Here is a 27,316-nt window from a genome sequence, read left to right on the forward strand (position 1 = left end):
TTTTTCCTAATGTTCTCATTCACCATTTTCCTCCTTTCTCCACCATTTGGTTCCACCAATTTCTTCCTTTTCTGAATGTCTGAACAATGAGTATCAACAGGCTATTGGCAGCGGATCTCACTCCTGTCCTCATCAGACATCCCAGCACACATGTTATGACCGACTGCTCCAGTCAAAGCCCCCAATCAAAATATGTGATTCTGATTGTGGTGGGAGAAACGCACTGTTAATTCAATCCCGTCCCTCCACAGATCGCCTAACACATTTTTAAACTTTCCAAATTAAAGAAAGACCCAGCTAAAAGTCTAATTCCAGCAGTAAGTGATGCTTTCCTTCTCCAGCAATGAATTTCAACAACCAACGACTTGCAAACACTTTTAATAAATCAATCTGGCTTTGGAATTTTTGAGGGATAATAAATAAACAGACTAAATTCTCTTCCATCAGTTGAAATGGACTGAAAGCTCTTCTTTCAGGTGCTAATACAAAGCTGTCTATGTCCTCTGTTAGAACAGACTGTATGCACTATAAACCAGTTCAAAATTAAATTGTAACAAATGTATCTCTCAAGTGACAGAGTGAGACCAGCGGTGTTTAAAAAGTGCAGCGAAAGTGGGAAAGAAGAAGACTGAGTGAGACCAGCGGTGTTTAAAAAGACCAGAGATAGCGGGAAAGAAGGAGACTGAGTGAGAGCAGCGGTGTTTAAAAAGAGCAGCGACAGCGGGAAAGAAGGAGACTGAGTGAGAGCAGCGGTGTTTAAAAAAAGCAGCGACAGCACGCCTGAGTTTTGAAAAAAAAAGCCAACAGTGACATCAAGGTGATTGGTTGGTGAGTGGCAGTTGTTAGAATATCTTACAAAAATAAGGGGCAAGTTTTTTTTGTTGAAAATAAAACCTCTGGTGATGAGGTGAGTACTATTAAAGTGTTTTTTTTTAAGGACTTTAGATTGAAGTGGGTAGAACAAGGCCCCTAGTATAATTAGTATTTTTTAATTAAGGGAGTAACTAATTAAACTAAGGGTAATTCATGGCAGGAGAGCTCAGCCCCGTGATATGCTCCTCCTGCGCTATGTGGGAAATCAGGGACGCTTCCAGTGTCCCTGATGACCATGTGTGCAGCAAGTGTATCCAGCTGCAGCTACTGGCTACCCGCATTACGGAGCTGGAGCTGCGGGTGGAATCACTGTGGAGCATCCGCGATGCTGAGGAAGTCGTGGATAGCACGTTTAGTGAGGTGGTCACACCACAGGTAATGGCTGCACAGGCAGAAAAGAGATGGGTGACCACCAGATGGAGCCGTAGGCGCAGGCAGGTCGTGCAGGAGTCCCCTGTGGCCATCCCCCTCTCAAACAGATGTACCGCTTTGGATACTGTTGGGGGAGATGACCTCCCAGGGGAAAGCAGCAACAGCCAAGTTTGTGGCACCACGGAGGGCTCTGCTGCACAGCAGGGAAGGAAAAGGGTTGGAAGAGCTATAGTGATAGGCGATTCTATCATAAGGGGTGCAGATAGGCATTTCTGTGGCCACAAATGAGACTCTAGGATGGTTTGTTGCCTCCCTGGTGCTAGGGTTAAGGATGGCTCGGAGCGGCTGCAGGACATTCTGAAAGGGGAGGGTGAGCAGCCAGAGGTCGTAGTCCATATTGGTACTAACGACACAGGCAGGAAAAGAGGAGGTCCTGCAAAGTGAATATAGGGAGTTAGGCAGAAGGTTAAAAAGCAGGACCTCTAGGGTTGTAATCTCAAGATTGTTCCCTGTGCCACTTGCTAGTGAGGGTAGGAATAGGAGGATGAGGCAAATGAATGCGTGGCTGAAGAGCTGGTGTAGGCGGGAGGGCTTCAGCTACTTGGATCATTGGGATCTCTTCTGGTGCAGAGGTGACCTGTACAAGAAAGACGGGTTGCATCTAAAACTGGAGGGGGAACAATATCCTTGCAGGCAGGTTTGCTAGCACTACTCGGGAGGGTTTAAACTAGTCTTGCAGGGGGGGTGGGACTCAAAGTAGTAGTCTTTCAGATGAGATAGTTGAGGCAAATGTAGAGGTTAAAGCAAGCAAGTCCAGTAGGCAGGCCGGGCAGGGGCAGGACAGGGCGCGTGGAAGGTCTGGTAGGCTAAACTGCATTTACTTTAATGCAAGAAGCCTTACAGGTAAGGCAGATGAACTCAGAGCATGGTTCGGTACATGGGATTGTGATATTATAGCTGTTACAGAAACGTGGTTGAGGGATGGGCAGGATTGGCAGCTCAATGTTCAGGGTACTGATCTTTCCGGCGTGACAGAGGTGGAGGTAAGAGAGGAGGGGGAGTTGTACTATTGGGAGGTGGTGGCGTACTGGTATTGTCACTGGACTAGTAACCCAGAGCTCAGGTATTGCTCTGGGGACATGGGTTCGAATCCCACCACAGCCGAAGGTGCAATTTGAATTCAATTAATAAATCTGGAATTTAAAGCTAGTCTAAATATGACCATGAAACCATTGTCAATTGTTGTAAAAACCCATCTGGTTCACTAATGTCCTTGAGGGAAGGAAATCTGCTGTCCTTACCTGGTCTGGCCTACATGTGATTCCAGATCCACAGCAATGTGGTTGACTCTTACATGCCCTTGAAATGGCCTAGAAAGCCACTCAGTTCAAGGGCGATTAGGGATGGGCAATAAATGCTGGCCTGGCCAGCGATGCCCACATCCCATGAAAGAATTTTTTAAAAATTGATTAGGGAGGACATCATGGCAGTACTTAGAGAGGATATCCCGAGAGGAACGTCCAGCGAGGCCATATGGGTAGAACTTAGAAATAAGAAAGGGGTGATCACTTTGATGGGATTATACTATGGCCCCCCAATAGTCAGAGGGAAGTGGAGGAGCATATATGTAGGGAAATCACAGATAGGTGTAGGAATTATAGGGTTGTAATAGTAAGTAATTTTAACTTCCCTAATATTGACTGGGACTGCCTTAGTGCTAAGGGATCAGATGGGCAAGAATTTGTTAGGTGTGTCCAGGATAGTTTTCTGGAGCAGTATGTGGATGGCCCTATTAGAGAAGGGGCTACACTCGATCCCCTTTTAGGAAATGAGGATGGGCAGGTGGTTGATGTGTCAGTGGGGGAGCACTTTGGGACTAGTGACCATAACTCTATTAGCTTTAAGATAGTTATGGAAAAGGATAGGACTGGTCCTCAGGTTGAAGTCCTAAATTGGGGGAAGGCTAATTTCGATGGCATCAGACAGGAACTCTCAAAAGTTAAATGGGAGAGGCTGTTTACAGGTAAAGGGACGTCTGGCAAGTGGGAGGCTTTTAAAAGTGAGATAGGAAGCGTTCAGGGCCGGCATGTTCCTGTTAGATGGAAGGGCAAGGCTGGCAAATTGAGGGAACCTTGGTTGACGAGGGATATTGAGGGTCTGGTCAGGACAAAGAAGGAGGCATATGTCAGGTATAGGCAGCTGGGATCGAGCGAGTCCCTCGAGGATTATAGGGGATGTAGGACTACACTTAAGAAGGAAATTAGGAGGGCGAAAAGGGGCCGTGAGATTTCCCTGGCAGATAAGATAAAGGAGAATCCTGAAAGATTCTGTAAGTATATTAAGAGTAAAAGGTAGCTAGGGAGAGAGTAGGTCCCCTTAAGGATCAGTGTGGCAATCTATGTGTGGAGCCACGGGAAATGGGCGAGGTCTTAAATGAATATTTCTCGTCCGTATTTACCATGGAGAAGGTCATGGAATCTAGTGAGTTCAAGGGAGGGAACACCGATATCCTGGAGCATATCAACATTACAAAGGAGGAGGTGTTGGAGGTTTTGAAGCGCATTAAGGTGGATAAATCCCCAGGGCCTGACCAGGTGTGTCCTAGGATGCTATGAGAAGCAAGGGAGGAGATTGCTGGGGCCCTGGCAGAGATTTTTGTATCATCGTTAGCCACGTGTGAGGTACCGGAAGACTGGAGGATAGCTAATGTTGTCCCTTTATTTAAGAAGGGCAGCAGGGATAAGCCAGGGAACTACAGGCCAGTGAGCCTTACATCAGTGGTGGGAAAGTTATTGGAAGGGATTCTGAGAGACAGGATTTATATGCATTTGGAAAGGCATGCTCTGATTAGGGATAGTCAGCATGGCTTTGTGCGTGGGAAATTATGTCTCACAAATTTGATTGAGTTTTTCGAGGAGGTGACCAAGAGGATTGACGAGGGCAGAGCGATGGACGTTGTCTACATGGACTTTAGCAAGGCCTTTGACAAGGTCCCGCATGGTAGGCTGGTCCAGAAGGTTCGAACACATGGGATCCAGGGTGAGCTAGCAAATTGGATACAAAATTGGCTTGGTGATAGGAGGCAGAGGGTGGTAGTGGAGGGTTGTTTTTCAGATTGGAGGCCGATGACCAGTGGTGTGCCGCAGGGATCGGTGCTGGGCCCTCTGTTGTTTGTCATATATATTAATGACTTAGATGTGAATGTAAGGGGCATGATTAGTAAGTTTGCAGATGACACCAAAATTGGTGGTATAGTGGACAGTGAAGAAGGTTGTCTAAGGTTACAACAGGATATAGATCAACTGGGAAAGTGGGCAAGGGATTGGCAAATGGAATTTAATGCAGGCAAGTGTGAAATGATGCATTTTGGGAAGTTAAACCAGGGCAGGACATATACAGTGAATGGCAGGGCCCTGGGGAGTGTTGTTGAGCAGAGAGACCTTGGGGTGCAAGTACATAGTTCCCTGAAAGTGGGAACATAGGTAGACAGGGTGGTGAAGAAGGCATATGGTATGCTTTCCTTCATTGGCCGAGGCATTAAGTGCAAGAGTTGGGACGTCATGTTACAATTGTACATAACGTTGGTTAGGCTGCATTTGGAGTACTGTGTGCAGTTCTGGTCACCGCACTACAGGAAAGATGTGATTAAGCTAGAGAGGGTGCAGATAAGATTCACAAGGATGTTGCCTGGTTTGGAGGGCTTGAGTTATAAAGAGAGATTGGATAGGCTGGGTCTGTTTTCCCTGGAGCGGAGAAGGCTGAGCGGAGACATAGGAGACATGATAGAGGTATATAAAATTATGAGAGGCATAGATAGGGTAGATAGCCAGAGTCTGTTTCCCATGGTAGGAGTGACTAAAACTAGAGGGCATAGATTTGAGGTGAGAGGGAAGAGGTTTAAAGGGGATCAAAGGGGTAAATGTTTCACACAAAGAATAATGAGCTGCCTGAGGAGGTGGTGGAGGCAGTAACAGTAGCAACATTTAAGAGGCATCTGGACAGGTACTTGAATGAGCAGGCATTGAGGGATATGGAATTAATGCAGGCAGGTGGAATTAGTATAGATAGGCATTATGGTCAGCATGGACGCAATGGGCCGAAGGGCCTGTTTCTATGCTGTACGACTCTATGACTAAGTGGCTGTATCTAAGGTAACGAGAATGCACCCTTTGAATCGCAGTACCGAATGGCTGTATCCAAGGCAGTGAGAATGCACCTTCTTGGTAACTCCTGAGGCCTGCTTGTTCTTAAAGCAGTACTGATCCTTTGCTGTCTTAAAGACACACCACATATTACCCGGAGAGAAAAAAAAGACAGGATCATGACACACAGTGCCTAGTAAATCTGAGCCAATGTCACCCTCACTTTGCCAGGGGCGCTGAGGCTAATTTATTGCTCCTAATACAGCTGAGATCAGTGATTTGACCTTTGACTTTCCATGGCTGTTAACAAAAGGTTTTAAGAGATCTGGGGCAAAGGCGGATATATGCAGTTAGGTTTCCGATCAGCTCCTGTTCCTATTTTCCTATGGTTGCATATCTCAGCTTTAAGAAGTTTTTTTCTCAGCAGCTGGTTGGGAGCCCTGGTCCTACCTTTATCTGGACTGCCTGTTACACAGTTACCAGCATGAATGAATCTTCCTAATATCTGACACGAACCATTCTCATGTGGTAGTGTATTTGAAAAATCAATCGCCTTTGGATTTATTTGTGAATTCTTTGTGGCTTTCTTCTATGACCTAATTCACTGAAATCCTTGGAGAGAAATTCTGTGGAGTCACATCTTACAAGGGCCATTTTATGGATTGAAATTAAAGAGTGTTGGGGTTCCTGGTTCTCGAACATATTTCCAGACAGAAGTAATGTTGGACATATCCGGGCACATCTTGATGCAGGTGTAGTGAAAATCAGAAATGCTGTGCAGCATGCCTCAGTTTTGATCTTATCCAGTTTCTCCCTTGTGCATGTGTTACTGTATTGTTTAAGTACCGCTGAAGGGAAAAGCTGGAGTGAGTTCATTTTTTTCTGAAAACTTTAAATTTTATTTTCCCATCTTCAACTCCTTAAAAGGGAAATATACGGGATATCTATTCATCTAACGCAGAGTTGTCTAACCTGTTCGGGCAGAGGGCCGCATTACGATTTTTGTTCGGCCTGGGGGGTGGCCAGTGAACAAATTTCGAAAGATAAAGTCATTAAAAATTTATCTTACTAATAAAAACAACAAATGTGCATTTTTGTGAAGAAGCTTTAAATGAGAAGACTAATTTATTGACTTACTTTCTCGTCACTATATTGAAAACTGATTTAGTGACATAACTGGCAATGTTTTTGCTTGCATAATTAGTCAATCTCTGCCTGCACACTTGATGTCGTGATGCAGGGTATTCGGATAGATGTCCATCTTTCAGAAGGGACCTCGTTCTCTCTCCCCCCCACCCAACCCCCCTCCCTCCCCTCTAGGAATAGGGGACACAGATTGAAAGTTTTGTGCAAAAGATGCAGGGGGAAGATAAGGAAGCACTTTTTTATACAGCGGGTGGTAATGACCTGGAACTCGGTGCCCACAAGGGTGGTGGAAGCGGAGACGATCAATGACATCAAGACGAAGTTGGATCCTGGCCCGCGGGCTGTATATTGGACAACCCTGATCTAACGCATCACACTTTCAAGGTAAAACTAGTGACCTTCCACACCATTGCTCACTTACTGTCAGAAGTAAATGCTGTTTTATTACAATATTGTATCATATCATCTACTGCACAATGCATTATTATATAATCAGCGGATCTCGCATGCCATTGCTCATGGTGAGTTAGGAGCATAGGAACAGGAGGAGGCCATTCAGTCCCTCGAGCCTGCTCAGTCATTCAGTTAGATCAAGGCTGATTTGTACTTCAACCCCATTTACCCTCCTTAGCTTCGTATCCCTCGATACCCTTACCTCACAAAAATTTATCGATCTCAGACTTGAAACTTCCAATTCTCCCAGCAACCATAACCTTTTGGGGAGATAATTCAAGGTTCCTACTACCCTTTGTGTCAAAATGTCCTTACTGGTTTCTCTTCTTAATGACCCGACTCTAAATTTAAGATATGTCCCCTTGTTCTTCATTCCTCTATCTGAGGAAATAGTTTCTCCATATCTAAACTATCGAATTCTTTTAACATTTTAATCACATCAATCAGGTGGAAGATTCTATTTTTTTCCAAAAATATACTTTATTTATAAAAATCTGTAAAAAATACATTACAAAAAGAGTTCAAAACAGTTCCTACTTGACATATCAGAAAGTGCAAAAGAAATCAGTTTTCTTCAATACAGAACATGAGTAGCCTCACAACCCTTCCATTCCATTTTACCTGCAATGTACATTTGCATTACACAGCAAAACCATATTTTGATGTGTACAACCAGCCCCTCAGTTCTTCTAGGCAACAAGGTTTGGACTGTCCTCTGCTGGTGTTGTCTTTCCCCTCTGTTCCTCCTCGAGGACACTTCTGCTCCCAGTTTCCCAGAGCTGGAGTGCACTGGACGCTCCGCTGCTCTCGGTCTCCCAGAGCTGGGAGATTGAGCGTCTCTCTGGGTTCAGCGTTTTGGGGTTGGGGCACGCTGGGCCCATCGCTGCTTCCAGTGCCACAGAGCGGGGTGGCTTTCTCTTCCAGCTCCTTTGCGTTCTGCCACTTCTTTTGCACGTGCCATCTTTCCTGTTCCTCATCCGATGAGTAACAGCTGCCGTAGTCCGTCTCAGATGGTAGCCTCCTCTTGCTACTGGTTTGGGTGGTGACCTGTTCCTTTTTTTGGGGCTTCTTCTTTATGGTTTTCCTTTTGACCACTTGCTACTCATCTGGTTGTCCCACTGCTGCCTCCTCCTCTATGGATTCTGTCTGTTGAGGAGGGGTTTCCGGGCATGGGGTAGATGTTGGGTCACTGGTTGCAGCGGCACCCCTTTCCTCTCCTTCTCAGATGGATTTTCCTCACTGCGGGGAGGGTTGCTTGTCTCCTATACAGCACGAGGCGCAGTCATCGTTCCTTGGACCTTGCCGCCTGTGCATAACTGAGGCAGTGCTTGGGGCAGGTCTTGCAGAGGTGGCCTGCCCCACCACACAGGTTGCAGCACTTACTCTGCTTACAGTCCTTCATCTGGTGGCCTTCCTGCTTGCAGTTCTTGCAAACGACTGTGCTGCAGTTGGCCGCCACATGACCAAATTTGCCACAGGCACGACAAACCCTGGGCTGCCCCACGTAGATCAAAAAGCCTCAACTTCCCCCGTTAGTGAAGCTGGAGGGAGGATGAATGATGGCTCCATTGGTATCGACCTTCAAGGTGACCTTGACCTGCCGCTTGCGGGTCCAAATCCCAAAGGGGTCCTTGACCTCAGCGCTGCTGCCGGTCACCTCGATGTACCTGGCGAGAAAGGTGAATACATCCATGGCAGGAACATGAGGGTTGTAGAGGTGGATTGTCACCACCTGGTTGCGTTGCGATGGCAGCGTGAAGAATGGCTCCGCTGTGAGGATGGACAGCGGCACCTGGTTTCCTCTCTCCTTGAACACCTTCAGGAACTTGATACATCCCGCCACATTCTTGAATGTCCTATCGAAATATCCATTGCTGGGGAAGTCTTGCAGGCAGAAGATGTCCACAGCTTGGAATCCACAGCATCAATCAGGATTTTCTTAATGATAAAGGGTGCACCTCCTTCACTATCTTTCACCGCCACCCTAACGGTGTTACACACCCGCTGGAGGTCAGGTGTTGGTTGCAGCCATTTTTTGCTTGAAGCTTTCCTGGGTCAGGTACTAAAACCCCACCAACAGGAAAACAACAACCACGGTAGATCTCCAATCCCAAATGACGAAATGCTGTGAAACCACCCCAAAAAAACAGAAAAACATAAAAACAGCGCCTGCAGGATCAAAGCCCACTGATCATGGTCTCTCCCCTGCCAGGTAAGTATCGTGTCTCGCTTAAACCTCATCGGCTACAATACTACCACTGCGCAAAGCAGGTGGAAGATTCACTCTTTTATAACAATAGGAGGGTTATCAAAGTGTGACAGGGGAACTGAAAGTATGCGTGACACCATGCACACTAAACGCTTTTCATTTGTTATAGATAATTCATCTCCGATAGCATTATAAACTAACAAGTTAGAATAATTTAATTGTTTCCTTTGAGCTCAAAGGCCAACATTTCCAACACAGCTTCAGTACTGCATTCATTTTCATATTGAAGTCTATTAGTATTTCTTACTCGTTTGTTTAATTAGCTCATAGACAATCTAAGTTCTTTAGCTCTGAAAAGGTCATTGGTTATTTATATATCACTATTAGAAAAAATGTTTGACATTTCCCTGGTGATTCATTGAATTCTTCTGGTAACAAGTCAAGGCCTACAGGCTAGGTTTGATCTTTGGGCAGGACTGAGTTACTTAATCTTGGCTGGAATAGTGGTAGTAGAGATACTACACATAGTCTCAGTGGTTTGGTCTTCGAGAGAGGAAAATTGGTTACGCTACCTGCTCTAGGTTTGCACTCCTCTGGAAGACTGCATGTGTAGGCACTGAGTCAGCATCAGCTGGGCTTGGGTGTGAGCTCTCCCGTGGCCAACAATCATTGTCGATAGTGACCATTTTAAGTGAGGCATCACTGAGTAACACGGGCTTATGAAGCTTCACCTCATCCAAGAGTCAGTCTCTTTAGGCGGTTAAGAGAAAATATAATTAAAGAGAGGATTTGGGAGGCTTTCTTTGGATGTGATCTTTATAATTAAAATTGAGTTTACATCCACCCTAAATTCACAATTTGAACTCTTTGTAGATTTCACATTCTAAAGTACTTTTGGTAAAGTTAATGAAATAATTTTGTAGCAGCACTGACTGGTTCTAGGTTATGGTTTTATTTACAAGCCCTGCACACTGCATGGCGGATGAGCAGCAAATCAATGCTGACCTCGAGTGGACAGTGTTGTAGACACAGAAGGGACATTTTCTGAAGGCTGCTGTTATATTACTGTTACATTGTGAATTATGGTCATATTAACATTGTCCAATTTATTTAAATGCCTGCACCCAACTAGATCTATTTCCTGACTTTGTGTATTGAGCCCTCTAATATAATTTTAAAAGTTTCACAGAATCATAGAAACTTACAGTACAGAAGGAAGCCATTTGTCCCATCATGCCTGGGCTGACACCCTCGTTTTTTTGTATGACCCTGTAAGTTTATCATCCTCAAGTTACTGCCCAACTCCCTTTTAAAACTACTGATGGAATCAGCTTCCAGCACCTTTTCAGGTAGAGCATTCCAGATCCCGGCAACTCTCTGAGTGAAAACATTTCTCCTCATCTCCCCTCTAGATCTTTTGTTAATAGCTACAATGTCAAGACAGCCCCATTAAATGCAAATTGCTGATACATGCAAATTGCTGCTAAATCCTAATTTGTTGCTAGCATGGGATAAACTGGTACAACCTGGTTCATTACAAGCTAGTGTTGTTCCAATCAAAGTTTTCTGTGCTGCAACCTATTGCAGAAACAGGATTTATAAACAGGGTTTAATTGTACATTATTAATGGTATGATCACTGTACCTTGCAGCATTTAATTGCTTCATTATTTGGACTGATAACTCTATCTGATGGTTCTGCCTCATTGATCCCTCCACGTGCTTTAGCTGCGGATGAGAGTTGGTATCTCGAACTCCAGAAATGTTAAACCTTTGAATGGCAGATGATAAAATAGAAGATCTGGACAACATTCAGGCTTGGCTGATAAGTGCCTAGTAACATTCACACCACACAAGTGCCAGGCAATGACCATCTCCAACAAGATGGGTGGCACAGTGGTGCAGTGGTTAACACCGCATCCTCACAGCTCCAGCGACCCGGGTTCAATTCTGGGTACTGCCTGTGTGGAGTTTGCAAGTTCTCCCTGTGTCTGCGTGGGTTTCCTCCGGGTGCTCCGGTTTCCTCCCACATGCCAAAGACTTGCAGGTTGATAGGTAAATTGGCCACTAGCAATTGCCCCTAGTATAGGTGGGTGGTAGGGAAATATAGGGACAGGTGGGGATGTGGTAGGAATATGGAATTAGGGTAGGATTAGTATAAATGGGTGGTTGATGGTCGGTGGGCCGAAGGGCCTGTTTCAGTGCTGTATCTCTAAACATAAACATAAACCAGAGAGAATCTAACCATCTCCCCTTGATGTTTAATGGCATTACCATCACTGAATCCCCCAACATCAACATCCTGGGGTGGGGGGGGGCGGGTGCGGGGGGCTCACCATTGACCAGAAACTTAGCTAGACCAAGCATATAAATACTGGGCTTACAACAGCAAGTCAGAGGCTGGGAATTCTGCGGTGAGTAACTCACCTCCTGACTCCCCAAAGCATGTCCAGGCGCAGGTCAGGAGTGTGATGGAATACTTTCCACTTGCCTGGATGGATGCAGCTCCAACAACACTCAAGACATTCGACACCATCCAGGACAAAGCAGCCAGCTTGATTGGCACCCCTTCCCCCACCTTAAATATTCACTCCCTCCACCACCGACGCACAGTGGCAGCAGTGTGTACCATCTACAAGATGCACTGCAGCAACTCGTCAAGGCTCCTTCGATATCACCTTCCAAACCCATGACCTCTATCATCTAGAAGGTCAAGGGCAGCAGATGCATGGCAACAACACCACCTGCAAGTTTCCCTCCAAGCCACACACCATCCTGACTTGGAACTATATCCGCCGTTCCTTCACTGGGTCAAGATCCTGTAACTCCCTCCCTAACAGCACTGTTGGTGTTCCTACGTCAGATGGACTGCTGCGATTCAAGAAGGCGACTCACTACCACCTTCGCAAGGGCAGTTAAGGATGGGCAATAAATGCTGGCCTAGCCAGCGAAGCTCACATCCCATGAACGAAGATAATTGTACGAGTCTGTGACTATGGAGGGAAGCTTCGTCCACTAGCCAGCACCACAAATGGGAAATTTAAATGCACTCTGTCTATGATCCTCTGACCGTTCTGACCGATCATGACCATAGATTTTTAAAACTGCTCCTCTCCTTACAGTTGTGAAGGGGCCAACTCCAGAGGGAGACCTGAGAATATTTGGCTACAATTTACCAGGACTCCAATTTAGAAGTGGTTGAGTCAAGAAATGTTCCCCAGTTAGTCCCAGAAATTAATGTGTCAGTTTCTTTATGATGTTGGTTCCTGAGGTTATATTCCTGTGCGTTTGATGGTTATCTTGGGTGATACATTGATGACCAGTGCAGCTGTGTGGAGTAGTGACTCCTGAATAATACCACGGTGTGAACATGTCTCTTCCAGCAGCTCTGAATGTGTTCTGATTGGTGCTATGTGTTACAAATTGTCAGATGTTGTGTGAAAAACCATCAGGTGAAAAGCATTTGTAATCAGAAAGTTAGATCTTTGTTGTACATTTCTTTGAGAATTTCCTAAAATTGATTTAATAAAATGCATTTGTTAATGCCGAGACCAAAAGAGGTCTGCTTTGATTTTCAAGTGCGAGAGTAAGAATCCTGACCAGAAATGAAACAGCCTCAGTAAACAGATTGTGCTGTAGAGAGCCTGAAAAACAGGCTTCATTTGCAATAGCGCTTCAAAAGGTTTTGTGCAGCCAAAATTGACCATTTATCTTCACTTCTTCATTAGAAGATTCAAGAGAATAATGAACCCTTGTATGTATTGTTAAAGACATTTATGATTGATTATTCTATTCATCTTATATCCTATTCCTGATGCTAATTTAAAATGAGAGAATGCTGGTGACTCACAACAGGCCAGCTAGGATCTATGGAGAAGCAAAGATACATTGATGGTTCAGGCAGGGTTTCCCCTCAGAACTGATAGACAAGCTTTTTAATAGAACTAGTAAAAAGGAGAGGGTGAATCTTCATGCACAGAGAGCAAGGGAATGACTTGTAATTTGCTTAGAAGAATGGCAGGAGATTGTTAGATGCTGTAAAAAATCATCTCAGTCATACAATAGGGAGAAGCATTAAAGAAATTAAAGAAGCAGAAGAATGCACAACTAGCTAAGACAGTGAGAGCTCCAACTACAGCAACAACAACTTGCACTGGCATAGCACCTTTGACATTGTAAACTGTCCCAAGTTGCTTCACAGGAGCAGTTATCAAACAGAATTTGACACCGAGCCCCATAAGGAGATCTTAGGACAGGTAACCAAGAAGCATCTTAAAGGAGGAGAGAGGGGTGGAGAGGCAGAGATTACAGGGAGGGAATTCCAGAAGTTAGGGCCTAGACAGCTGAAGGCACACAGCCAATGCAGGAGTGAAGAAAATCGGAAATGTGCAAGAGGCCAGATTTGGAGGAGTACTGAGTTCTCAGAAAAGGTGAGAAAATAAGGGAAATTTAAAGCAGAGAATCCTGATAAAAATGGTGGGATACCCACTAAAAAGAGGGAAAAAAACAGGTCATCACAAAGAGCATGGACCCCCTGACAGACCTGTGTTCTGATGAAACTCTCTGTCCCAAATGGCAATCAACCTTGCCTCCCCCAAGACACCAATACTACTGGCCCACCCTGCTATAACTAAGGCCAATATTCAGAGTCCTCAGGGTCAAGATAAGACACTGTTCCTGAAACTTGTGTTGAGCTTGATTAGAACAGCGTAGGAGGCCAAAAACAGAGATAAAAATGGGAATGGGAGCAGGAATAAAGTGGTCAGCCAGTCAGCTCAGAGTTCCAGACAGAACAGAGGTATGCAGGAAAGCTGTCACCTAAGCTGCATTTGGTTCTCCAGTGTGCTGGTGAGACTGCATTTTGAACAGCATATTAGATTAGAGGAAGTATACATACATTTATGGCATTTACAGAGGGAGAGGGAGTGGATTTTAAATATAGCTTAGAAATCAGCAGCTATAATGCAGACATGTAATTTTTTTTTAAATTTCTGGAAATGTCATTTTTGCTGTCCTGAATTTGGCTTTTTAACATATATACTGTTAAAGGGGAAGTGCATTCTGGCTGAAGCAGTGTCTGGGGAAGACTGACCTGCAAGAAGAGTGAAAATGGCGCAACAGGGGCAGAAAGAATGCTCCAAAATTCTCTGATGGCGCACTGAAGTCTTTGGTGCAGGAAGTGGACATGAGGAGAGAGGTCCCCTTCACTCAGAGGGACAGCAGGCCCTCCAGACAGAAACTGGGAAGGCATTGGGAGCTGGTATCTAGCCCCAAGGACCTGGATGCAGTGTAGAAAGAAATTTAATAACCACACACAGGTGGCCAAGGCCAATGAATAGATCTTCAAATGCACTACCCTTACAGATGAACTCATACATTGCTCAATTCATCATCCCCCTCCACCTTGCACTCAACTACCAACATTGTCTATCAACAAAACTCACGTCTAATGTTCATAATCTCACCTCACCCTCACATACTGAGCACTGCTGCAATCCTGACACCTGCATCTCACCTGGCAGACACTGCCAGCTATTCAACCATCAGCCAAACACATTGCACAACACTCACTGACGCACTTCCCTCTCTCTTGCAGAACACGGTGGCACAGAATGGTGGCCAGCAACATCTAACAATGGGAGACAGGAGATGGTGCTGGCCATCATGGGAGTGGCCATAGCTGAGCAACCATTGAAGATGGTGGTATGTTCCTGCCTAATCCACCTTCCCACATCCCACTTCCCCAGTGCGGGAACATGAAGTGCAAGAGGAACAAGAGACTGATGATGATGAAATACTGTCACTCGATCTCACACTGGCAGCCACCAGCTCAGTTACTGGCACTGTGTGAACTTTAGAGGGTAGCATAGAGACAGGATTTGTATGTGGTGAGTCACCAGCCAAGACAGCGGGAAAGTGTCCCGCAGGTGCCAACACCCCGCAGGGTGAGGTGGCACACGAGTGCAACTGCAGATGAGGACTTTGATGGGGCAGTGCACAGAAAAAGGCTGATAGGCATGCACAGATGGTGCATTGGCAGCCTTGCCAAGCGCTTGCTAACACTGTCATGCTTGGAGTCCATCCTTTCCTGCGGCTATGTTTGGTGAACTGCATGAGCACACTTGCAGACCCAACCATGATGCAGCATCTGATGGCTGTGTCTCAGCTTCCATTGCAGCACAAGCAGAGGCCACCCAATATTTGAGTGCTTCAGTGGAAACTCAGACTGAGGTCATGCCAACTAAGCTTGCTGCCATGCAAACTCAGACTGCTGCTACCATGGCTGCAGATACCAGTGCTCAATGGGGGTTGCAGGGTTTCACAGCAGTCCAGCAATCTGTGCGACAGCAGATTACTCAGATTGCTGAGGTGCTATACCTGGGCGGGGGAGGGGTGGCAGGAGATTGCAATATTTCAGGAGACTTAACTATTAGAAGAGAAAAGCAAAATGGAAAAGGAGCGGGGAGGGGGTATCCCTGATAATAAAAGATGGCATAAAGGCAGTAGAGAGTGGTACTGCTCGACAAGAATTGGCCGCAAAATTGGGCATTAGTCCTTGAGCGTTTTTAGGGTCAAACAAACAGACAAATGACAAGTTTCTCATTGGTTTAAAAAAAGGAAGATAACTATTTACTTTTAAACAATTCCAGAAATGGTCACAACCTCCACCCACTCATGCAGTCACACGCATGCATACACAAGAATAGATAGATGGAGAGAAAAGGGTAGGATGCAATTAAAGTCTGAGGTGATGTAAGAGTTTGTGGTTTACAGAAAACTGTTGAATCTTCTTGGAGGAAAGTCTTTCTGAAGATGCAGGCCTGGATGTTTGTAGTCTTGAACTTGTGGATTTGTTATAGAGTTCTAGTGGTTACAACTCAACACAAAGCTGGTGGTGTGAATTTGGTTACCTTCACAGATGGAGCGTCTCAAATTCACTTTGTGATGTTTCTGCTGTAGTGGCTGTTCACGTTATTGTTCAGCAAGGTTCTTCTTGCATAGCTGGAACTCTGTCACATTCTCTGGCTGGAAACTGTCTTTCTGTGCTCTTTGCTTGATCTCTCCTCTTTCTCTCCAGAGGGTTACTGTTTCAGGTAAAAATCCATCACATTTGACTTTCTGTTAGGTGACACATGGCCTTCTCCCATGGTGTGACCACACAATGAACCAGGATATGGAAACCATGGCTATCTATTGATGTCTGAATGAGGACCATTCTGCTATAATTGTGCTACGTCACTACTATTCATTTTAGTTTGGGCTGTGAGTCAGTCTGTCTACAGAACCCTTTGTTAATTCATTCATGTAGATAGGAGTCATCAATATGCAGTGGTGCTCCTTTCAATTTTGATGGGTTCTCCCCAGAGCTATTTCAGACGAGGTGAATGAGTTTCATCCTCAACAGATGGAGGTGTGTATTGCCAATATAGGAGGGGGTCACCTGACTGCTACTCTATTTTGTCTGTAATACAAGTGTCCATATTCTTGTTGTGCAGTTTAACAGCTGACATTTTATTTTCATAATTCCTCCAATTCATTGTTTATTTTATCACGGCTCCTTCCGAACATGACAATGGAAGCAATATATTAGGACAGCTAATGGAGAATTGAGTTAAAGAAATGGATCTTGAGGAGGTTTCTAAATGTGGAGGAAGAAATGAGCAGGTGGAGAGGTTTAGGATGGGGAGTTCCAAAGAGTGAGACTGAGCTGGGTGGGAGGGGCAGGGTTGCACAATAGGCCACAATAAGAAGAATGGAACATTCTGGTGGGGATATAGTGGTGGAAGAGATTGAATGGATAGGTGAGGCAAAACCATGGAGAGCTTTATAGACAATGGATAATGATTTTAAATATGATGCCTTGGGAAACAGTGTAGACACAAGGATGACAGTGAAGGGCAAGGACGATTTAACATGGGGGAGGATATGTGCAGCAGAGCTTTGGAAAATTTGGAGTCAATAAAGTGTGGAGGATGGGAGACAGACATGAGAGCACTGGAGCTATAAAGTCCGAAAGTGACAAAGACATGATATGGGTTTCAGGATATGGTGGGGTGGGGGGGTGGGGGGCGGAGGTTGGTGAATGAGGTAAGTACTGTAGCAGAGATGCATGTCAGTGGTTGAGAGATAGGATGTGGATTCAGCTCATGGTTAAAAAGGACACCAAGATTATGGACACGGGGTGAGGCCCTTCATTGCAACACCATGCTTGCCTGGCAGTCTGCACCTTTTGTGTCAATCTATTTTTTTTTACTTCTCTCAGGCTCCTGGACTGCTGGAACATGCTTAGCCTGACTAGTTCTTTGTGCTTCCATATCTGACTGTCAGGGGTTGACTTGATGCATGGACACCAGTGTCCATGGTAAAAAGTTTTGAGGTTGCTGACTGATAATTGCAGGGATGAGAAATTTCCCATTGGCTTTTTCTTTCTTACCAGACCAGTTTTTTAAAAATCGCACAGAGTTTCACAGCTGAATTGAAATTCCGAAGCTCATATCTTTAATGCTCATTAACACTCTTTTCCATAGTCACAGCTGACAGGTGCTCAGAGCAGGAAGAGCAGTTTCCAAACTTCGGACAGGGTTAGGGGTTTTCCGGCAGATTCTGATTTTTTTAAAAAGCCTGCCGGAAAACCACAAAGCTGTCCGAAGTTTGGAAACCTTTATTCCCTTTCTCAGCGATGGTCAGAGAGAGAAAGATGGGGGCAGAAAGAAAGGGGGGCAGCGAGGGAGTGAGAGAGAGAAAAAAATGGGGGGGGCAGAGAGAGAGAGATGGGGGCAGAGAGAGACAGTGAGAAGGAGGCAGACAGAGAGAGAGAGAGAGGGGAGGCAGACAGACGGGGGCGGGGGGCAGAGAGAAAGAGGGCAGGCAGAGAGAGGGGGCAGAAAGAGAGAGGGCGACAGAGAGATAAAGGGCAGAGAGAGAGAGGAGGGCAGAGAGAGGGAGCAGTGAGAGAGAGACGGAGGGAAAAGAGAGAGAGAGAAAGAGGGAGACAAAGAGAGAGGAGGCTCAGAGAGAGGGGGGAGACAACACAGAGAGGGGGGAACGTCACAGAAAGGGGGATGACATAGAGGGAGGTGATGACGCAGAGAGGGGGGACAACACAGAGAGGGGGGACACAGAGACGGAGGTGGAGAGAGTCAGACAGAGAGAGAAGAGTGAGAGAGAGTGATCAAGATCATTCTTGACAGATGGACATTGATCCAGAATATTCTGCATTGCTGCAACAAGTGTGCTGGCAGACATTGACTACTTGTGCAAGCAAAAATAAAATGCCTGGTATCTCACTAAATCAGTGTCAAACATAGTGATGAGAAAGTAAGTCAATAAATTAGTCTTCTCATTTAAAGGTTCTTCACAAAAATGCAAATTTGTTGTTTTGATTAATAATAAGATAGATTTTTAATGCCTTTATCTTTCCACAATTGTCTCACTGGCCTTCTATGTAAGGCAGGCTAGCATGGTGTTGCAATGAAGGGCCCCACCCCAAGAATTGCTTGTCCATAATCTTGGTGTCCTTTTTAACCATGAGCTGAATCCACATCCTATCCCTCAACTGTTGGCTTCCATCTCTGCTACAGCACTTGTCTCTACCCCACCTCATCCCCCCGTCCCCCCCCCCCCCACCACATTTTGAAACCCATATCATATCTCGGTTACTTTTGGACTTTATAGTTCTAGGGCTCTCATGTGGCCCGCCACATGAAAATTTGGATACCCCTTGTCCATGCCTTTAACCTTGTGTTTTATGGGCGGCACAGTGGCGCAGTGGTTAGCACCGCAGCCTCACAGCTCCAAGGACCCGGGTTCGATTCTGGGTACTGCCTGTGCGGAGTTTGCAAGTTCTCCCTGTGTCTGCGTGGGTTTTCGCTGGGTGCTCCGGTTTCCTCCCACATCCAAAGACTTGCAGGTAATAGGTAAATTGGCTGTTGTAAATTGCCCCTAGTGTAGGGAGGTGATAGGGAATATGGGATTACTGTAGGGTTAGAATAAATGGGTGGTTGTTGGTCGGCACAGACTCGGTGGGCTGAAGGGCCTGTTTCAGTGCTGTATCTCCAAATAAAAAAATAAAATAATAATGTCCCAGCAGCTAGGTTATTTCAAAACACATTTTAAAGGCTTCTGTTGTGTAAACTCATTTTAAAATGGCAAAAGTCACTTAGGACACAAGCTCAGTGACATGTTGAAAGTTGCTGCACTTTTACTTCTATATAAATGTCGCAGTTACGCTGCTTTCCCTTTGGAATCACATTGTTCCAGAACTTGTATTGGCAAGAAAATCCAAGGAATCTCCAGAAGGCAGCACCGTAAGTTCCTCATGAATACAAGAGTGTCACTTAATGGGGCTGAGTGATACGGGCAAAAACAGAATGCTGCTGACCCATATACAATAGTAAATACAATGTACAGATGGCTTTAATAAACCTTATTCTATGATGAACCATCTATGGTTCCTTAACAAAATCCATGATGCATTTGCAGTTTTAAAAACTGTCAGGGAAGACATAGTAAAAATTATTATGTTTCGATTACCATGTTAGAAACAGCCAGTGATTTCTTTTTGCAGTGTATTGGATTAAAGGACAAGTTTTACAAGTAAGTCAAAGATCAATAACTGCAATATGCATCATTTATTATCCACTTTGAGGGCATATAACCTGAGTGGCCAATGTCATTTGAAAGTTGTATCTTATAATTACATTACATTAAAAGTGCACCTTTGCTAATGGGTAAGAGGTTTGGCTTGGGCATAAATTGGTTAGTCTGGAGTACAATCTTACATATAATAACTAAACATTTTGTAACTGAATAATACATGCAGTGACAACCACTCAGCTTTTTGCAGAAAAGATTTTTGTTAATAATTATCTTGTCAGGGCTGAATCGGAATCAACAGTGATAGACTGAGGTATAGATATAAGTGAATTTAAGAGAATCACCTTATTGTAGGAACTGAAAGCGTTCTTTAGTTGCAATTGTGTTTATCCAATTTTGTCACTAGCTTTGGTAAGTAAATGTCATTTTGTCCATAAGAGATGCTGTTGTTTCTGTATTTCAGAATCCAGGACCTAGTTTAACAGCCTGTTAAGATGAATAAACCAGTCTTGGCTACCTACCATTAATCTCTCTGTCCCTTCCTGTACCATTCTGCTTTTCTGTTTTACATGACTCTTCTGAAGTACTATTTGCTCCATCCTATAAAATTCTCCTGTTTGAGAGATCACTGCCCTTTTGTTGGCTGCCCTGTATTCAAACACATATTACAAGCAGGTGGAGAAGTTGCACAAACATTGACCACCACGGGTTAAATTGTCTTTTGTCAATAGCATTGTGAGAAATGGTCCGTCTTCCTATTGCCTCACCTCAATAACAACAATAACAATCCTCTCCTTGAGTTTCATGGTTTATTGGATGAATTTGCACTCCTGACACAATGTGAATCCACAGAAGCCATCCGATAAAGTCCATCTACCACCCCTTGACATGGTGTAGCTGGCTCTATTATGCCAACAAAAGTAATTTGCGATGGCATTGCATACTATTTTGCTTGCTAGCTAGCCAATACAGTTGTGCTGTTCTCCATTGATTTTTAAATTCTTAGCTAATTTATTTATAGGGAAAATGTGTTTTAAATCAGACTGTTTTTGATGGCATTAGATTGGCTATACTCTTTATATACAGATTCATTGCCCCTATGTCCGTGGCTGAGTCAATTTTGTCAAATGTCCGTGGTGCAACATGCTGTTGACTATCCCTGCTAACTTCGCTATCACCAGTCTCCTCAGCTATTCACAGTTTCTGTGTCTTGTAAATGCCTTTCATTTCTTTGATTTCTCTTATTGTCCCCCCATCATCTCATATTCATATCACTTCTGTCAGTTAACCGCATCCTTATATTTCTTCTCTGTATGCATGGCGTGCATTGTGCGTGAATCCATGTGCCTGCGTAATTTTTATCTCTCCCCCAACCTTTTCTTCTACTTCCTAGACAAGCAGTCCACACCTGAAATACTAACTTGCCTGTTCTCCCCTCAGATTCTGACTGACTTGTTGAGTGTTTCCAGCATTTTCTCTTTCTGTTCCATTACACGCGGAGCTGGCATACAAAGGCTGTCCCTTGGCAATTTGACCCAAACAGGTGGCAATGTGAAAGCACCATGAGTCAGTAAGGTGGAAACACAGAGCACTCCTCTCAGCACTTATTCCTAACAAGTGCTCATCAGTCGTCAAACTGGACAGGTTCAAAATTCTGTGCAAGTTCACAACAAGAATATTTCTCCTTTGGAATGTTGGCTTTCAAAACTTTGCAAACAACATCTCTCAAATATGAGAACAAAAATCCCCTTTTTACTCTGCAAGGAGCAAGCAAACAAGAATCTGTTTCCCTTTGGGATATGATCTTTGTACAATTGCTTCTTAACTAATGGGAATAAAACATATTTTCTTCTCTCAGTTATTTCTAAACATTTTTTTTCAGGGAAGTATCATGCAGGAATGTTGGCTATGCTTGCCCCTTGTGTGTTAGTTGAGCACTGGAGGCACAAAGGACTCGGGCAGAATTCTCTTCCACAAACAGCGTGGAGATAAAAGCCATTAAAGCAAGATTAGAAGCTATTTCCTCCATCAAGTGGCTCTCCCAGCACATCTTTCACGAACGAAGAATTCTACACATAACACCATGTGTCGGGGGAGATAAATGAATGCATTAATGCTGTTGACTGCTTCTTGATGGACTAAAAATGGACACAATATAGAACAATATTTGAACAGTAATGATTTGTGCTTTTTTCTCCAGGTGCAAGTTGATTTCAAGGACTCCTACATGGCCAGGTAAATAGCCGAGGTGTGGGTGATTTGGCGGGGGTAGGGGGGTGTGCATCTTAATAGCTTTAAAATCAGAAGAATCTGCAACTTACTGGTTCTGACAGGAGTGCAAATGGAAGATATAAATATTAATAGCCCCGGTTAGAATTTGGCAGACAAGCTGTCTGAAATCTCACAGTAGGAAGATGGAAGCAGCTTTAGATAGAGCAGACAGGACTCTCCCAGCTGGAAATGATCTGACAGCTTGTGTGTGAATACATTTCCCTTGGTTGCATACTTAAGTCTCCAACTCTTACTCAGGATTCTGATTCAAATATTTCACCCATTTTCAGATGTGCACACAATTTACCTCACATAATCAAGTATGTTCTAAGGTCTAATCTAGTAGCTTTTAGGTGGAGCTCATTAGAGTTCTTTGAGAAGTGTAAATGTTCTGTAATGAATGTTGCTGGGGAGAGATGCATGCATCAATTCTTCCCACAGTTGCAGACTAAAAATCATTTGTAGTGGTGTATTTTTCTGCTGGCACCACTTTGGAATACGCACTCCCCATACCAACTACCATGAAGAACTTGCTTTGTTCATAGCTGCTGATAACTTTGCATTAAGGACAGACAGCAAGTAAAAAGTAGAGGCCATTACTTTATCACTACAAGTTTGCAAATTTAAATGCCAACATTTTCACGGAACAAACAAACAAAGCATCATCATGGCTAAATATTCCCTGAATGGTGCTCATTTGCTACTTGTTTGATGAAGTTTTTAACAGATATGGTCGCATTGTGGTTATGTTACTGGTTATGTTAGTGGTTATGTTACTGGACTAGTAATCCAGAGGCTCTGAGTTCAAATCCTAGCATGCTGGCTGGGGAAGTTAAGTTCAGTTAATTTAATAGATAACCATGAAGCTATCGAATTCTTGGGGGGGAAAAACCCATCTTGTACACTAATGCCACTTAGGGAAGGAAATCTGCCATTCTTACTCAGTCTGGCCTAAATGTAACACCAGACCTACAGCAATGTGGTTGACTCTTAACTGCCCTCTGAAACAGTGTAGCAAGCCACTCAGTTGTATCAAATTGCTATGGAAAATTTAATACGAATAAAACAAGACTGACCACCCAGCATCAACCTAGGCATGGGACACGACAAAAGCACACCCAGCCAATTTGAACCTGCAAAGTCCTCCTATCTATCATCTGAGGATTTGTCCCACAGACTAGTCAAGCAACAGCCTGAGATGGGCATACTCACAGAATCATACTTTTAGCGAACAGACCAGTCTCCTCCATCACCATTCCTGGGTATGTCTTGTCCCACCGACCAGACAGATCCACCAGAGGTGGTGGCACAGTGGTATAAAGTCAGGAGGGAGTGGTCCTGGGAGTCCTCAACATTGACTTCAGATCCTATGAAGTCTCATGGCATCAGGTAGAATATAGTCAAGGAAACCGCCTGCTGATTACCACCTACCTCCCTCTCTCAACTGATGAATCGGTACTCCTCCATGTTGAACAGCACTTGGAAGAAAAACTGAGGGTAGCAAGGGCACAGAATGTACTCTGGGTGGGGGACTTCAATGCCCATCATCAAAAGTAGCACCACTACTTAACCTTGTCTTCACCAATCTACCTGTCTCAGATGCATCTGCCCATGACGGTATTGGTAGTAGTGACCACTGCACACAGTAGTGACCACCACAGTGTAGACTAAGTCCTGCCTTCACTCTGAGGGCACCATTCATCATGTTGTGTGGCACTACCAGTAAGCTAAATGGGATAGATTCAGAACAGATCTAGCAATTCAAAACTGGGAATCCATGAGGCACTGTGGGCCATCAGCAGCAGCAGAAATGTATTCCACCATAATCTGTAGCCTCATAGCCTGGCCTATCCCTCACTAACATTATCTTAACTCATACCAAGTCCCATTCACCGATCACCCTGTGCTCTCAGACCTACATCGGCTCCTAGTCAAGCAATGTCTTGATTTTAAAATTCTCATCCTTGTTTTCAAATCCCTCCATGGCCTTGTCCCCCCCCATCTCTGTAATGTCCTCCAGCCCCACAACTCTCTAAGACATCTGCGCTCATCTAATTCTGGTATCTTGAGCAGCCCTAATTTTAATCGCTCCACCATTGGTGGCCACACCTTCAGTTGCTTAGGACTCAAGCTCTGGAATACCCTCTCTAAACCTCTTTGCCTCTCCAACTTGCTTGGTCATCTGACCTAATATCCTCACATGGCTTGGTGTCATATCTTGTTTTATAATGCTCCTCTGAAGCGCCGTGGGATGTTTTATTACACTAAAGTTACTATATAAAAATAATTTGTTGTTGTTGATATCATCAAACTAGAGGATCAACCTTGGTTCAATGAGGAGTGCAGTAGAGCATGCCAGGAGCAGCACCAGGCATACCTAAAAATAAGGTGCCAGCCTGGTGAAGCTACAACACAGAACTACAATCATGCTAAGCAACGGAAGCAGCATGCTATAGACAGAGCTAAGCAATCCCACTACCAACGGATCAGATCAAAGCTCTACAGTCCTACCATATCCAACCATGAATGGCAGTGGGCAATTAAACAACGAACCAGAGGAGGAGGCTCCATGAACGTCCTCATCCTCAGTGATGGCAGGGCCCGGCATGTGAATGCAACAGTCAAAGCTGAAGTATCTGCAACCATCTTCAGTCAGAAGTGCCAAGTGGATGATCCATCTCAGCCTCTTCCTGGGACCTCCACAAAAGCAAAAACCAGTCTTCAGCCAATTTGATTCACTCCACGTGATATCAAGAAATGGCTTAGTGCAATGGATGCAGCAAAGGCTATGGGCCCTCACAATAGCCCGGCTGTAGTGCTGAGGAACTGTGCTCCAGAATTAGCCGCACCTTGAGCCAAACTGTTTCAGTACAGCTACAGCACTGACATCTACCTAACAATGTGCAAAATTGCCCAGTTATGTCCTGTCCAGAAAAAGCAGGACAAATCCAATCCGGCCAAATACCACCCCATCAGTCTACTCTCAATCATCAGCAAAGTGATCAAAGCTGTCATTAATAGTGCTATCAAGCGGCACTTACGCGCCAATAATCTGTTCACCGATTCTCAGTTTCGGTTCTGCCAGGGCCATTCAGCTCCTGACCTCATTACAGCCTTTGTCCAAACATGGAGAAAAGAGATGAATTCCAGAGGTGAGGTGAGAGTGACTGCTCTTGACAACAAGGCAGCATTTGCCCAAGTGTGGCATCAAGGAGCCGAGTAAAATTGAAGTCAATGCAAACTGGGGGAAAGCTTTCCACTGACTGGAGTCATATCTAGCACAAAGGAAGATGGTTGTGGTTGTTGAAGACCAATCATTTCATCCCTGGGTCATCAATGCAGGGGTTCCTCAGGGTAGTGTCCAAGGCCCAGCCATCTTCAGCTGCTTCATCAATGTCCTTCCCTCAGAAGTCAGAATTGGGGATGTTTGCTGATGATTGCACAGTGTTCAGTTCCATGTACAACTCCTCAGGAAATGAAGCAGTCTGTGTCTGCATGCAGCAAGACCTGAACAACATTCAAGCTTGGGCTGATAAATGACAAGTAACACTTGTGCCACACAAGTGCAAGGCAATGACCATCTCCAACAAGAGAGAGTCTAACCACAACTCTTGACATTCAGTGGCATTACCATCGCTGAATCCCTCATTATCAACATCCTGGGATTCACCATTGACCAGAAATTTAACTGGACCAGACACATAAATAATATGGCTACAAGAGCAGGTCAGAGGCTGGGAATTCTGCTGTGCGTAACTCACCTCTTGACTCTCCAAAGCCTGTCCACATCTTTAAGGTACAAGTCAAGAGTGTGATGGAATACTCTCCACTTGCCTGGTTGAATGCAATTCCAACAACACTCAAGAGGTTCAACACCATCTACTTGTCCAACATTCAGTATTGCATGAGCAGAAATTTTCTCCAATTAAATATTGGAAGACTGAAGCCAATGTCTTCAGTCCCCGATCCCTTCCCTTGCCACTAACTCCGTGTCCTCTGCTGGGCAGCTGTCTGAGCTAGACTGTTAACAACAGCAAAATACTGCAGTTACTGGAAATCTGAAATGAAAACTCAAAACCCTGGAAATACTCCAACATTTTCCATTTTTATTTCAGACTGTTCACAGCCTTGGCACCCTATTTGACCCTGCACTGGTAGTGGAGGGAGTGAATGTTTAAGGTGGTTTATGGGGTGCCAATCAAACGGGCTGCTTTGGCCTGGATGGTGTTGAGCTTCTCGAGTGTTGTTGGAGCTGCACTCATCCAGGAAAGTGGAGAGTATTCCATCACATTCCTGACTTGTGCCTATATGGCTGGTCCAGTTCAGTTTCTGGTCAAAGGTCACCCCCCCACCCCCCAGGATGTTGATAGTTAGGGATTCAGCAATGGTAACGCCATTGAATGTCAAGGGGAGATGGTTGGTTTCTCTCTTGTCGGAGATGGTCATTGCCTGGTATTTGTGTGGCGTGAATGTAACTTGCTACGTCTCAGCCCAAGCCTGGATGTTGTCCTGGTCTTGCTGCATATGGACAGGGACTGCTTCAGTATCTGAGGAGGCACAATTGGTGCTGAACATTGTGCAATCATCAGCGAACATTCCCACTTCTGACATTATGATGGACAGAAGGTCATTGATGAAACAGCTGAAGATTGTTGGAACTAGGACACTACCCTGAGGAACTCCTGTAGTGATATCCTGGGACTGAGATGATTGACTTCCAACAACCACAACCATCTTCCTTTGTGTTAGGTGACTCTGACCAGTGGAGAGTTTTCCCCTGATTCCCATTGACTCCAGTTTTGATAGGGCTCCTTGATGCCACACTTGGTCAAGTGCTGCCTTGATGTCAAGGACAGTCACTCTCACCTCACCTCTTGAGTTCAGCTCCTGTGTCCATGTTTGGATCAAGGCTGTAATGAGGTCAGGAGTCGAGTGGCCCTGGCGGAACCCAAACTGAGCATTAGGTTATTGCTGAGAAAGAGCTGCTTGATAGCACTGTCGATGACATCTTTCATCACTTTGCTGATGATCGAGAGTAAACTGATAGTTGGACAGTAATTGGTCCGGTTGCATTTGGGCAATACCTGGGCAATTTTCCACATTGTCAGGTAGATGCCAGTGTTGCAGCTATACTGGAACAACCTGGCTAGGAACTTGACATGTTTTTGGATGATATCACCAAAGGGTAAGAATGTAGATGGGAAATAGGAAAGGACAGGGATAGATCCTTTAGTGATTCTTGAGGTAATGATATG

This window comes from Heterodontus francisci, chromosome 18, assembly GCF_036365525.1.
Source record: "Heterodontus francisci isolate sHetFra1 chromosome 18, sHetFra1.hap1, whole genome shotgun sequence".
In the NCBI taxonomy this organism is placed as follows: Eukaryota; Metazoa; Chordata; class Chondrichthyes; order Heterodontiformes; family Heterodontidae; genus Heterodontus; species Heterodontus francisci.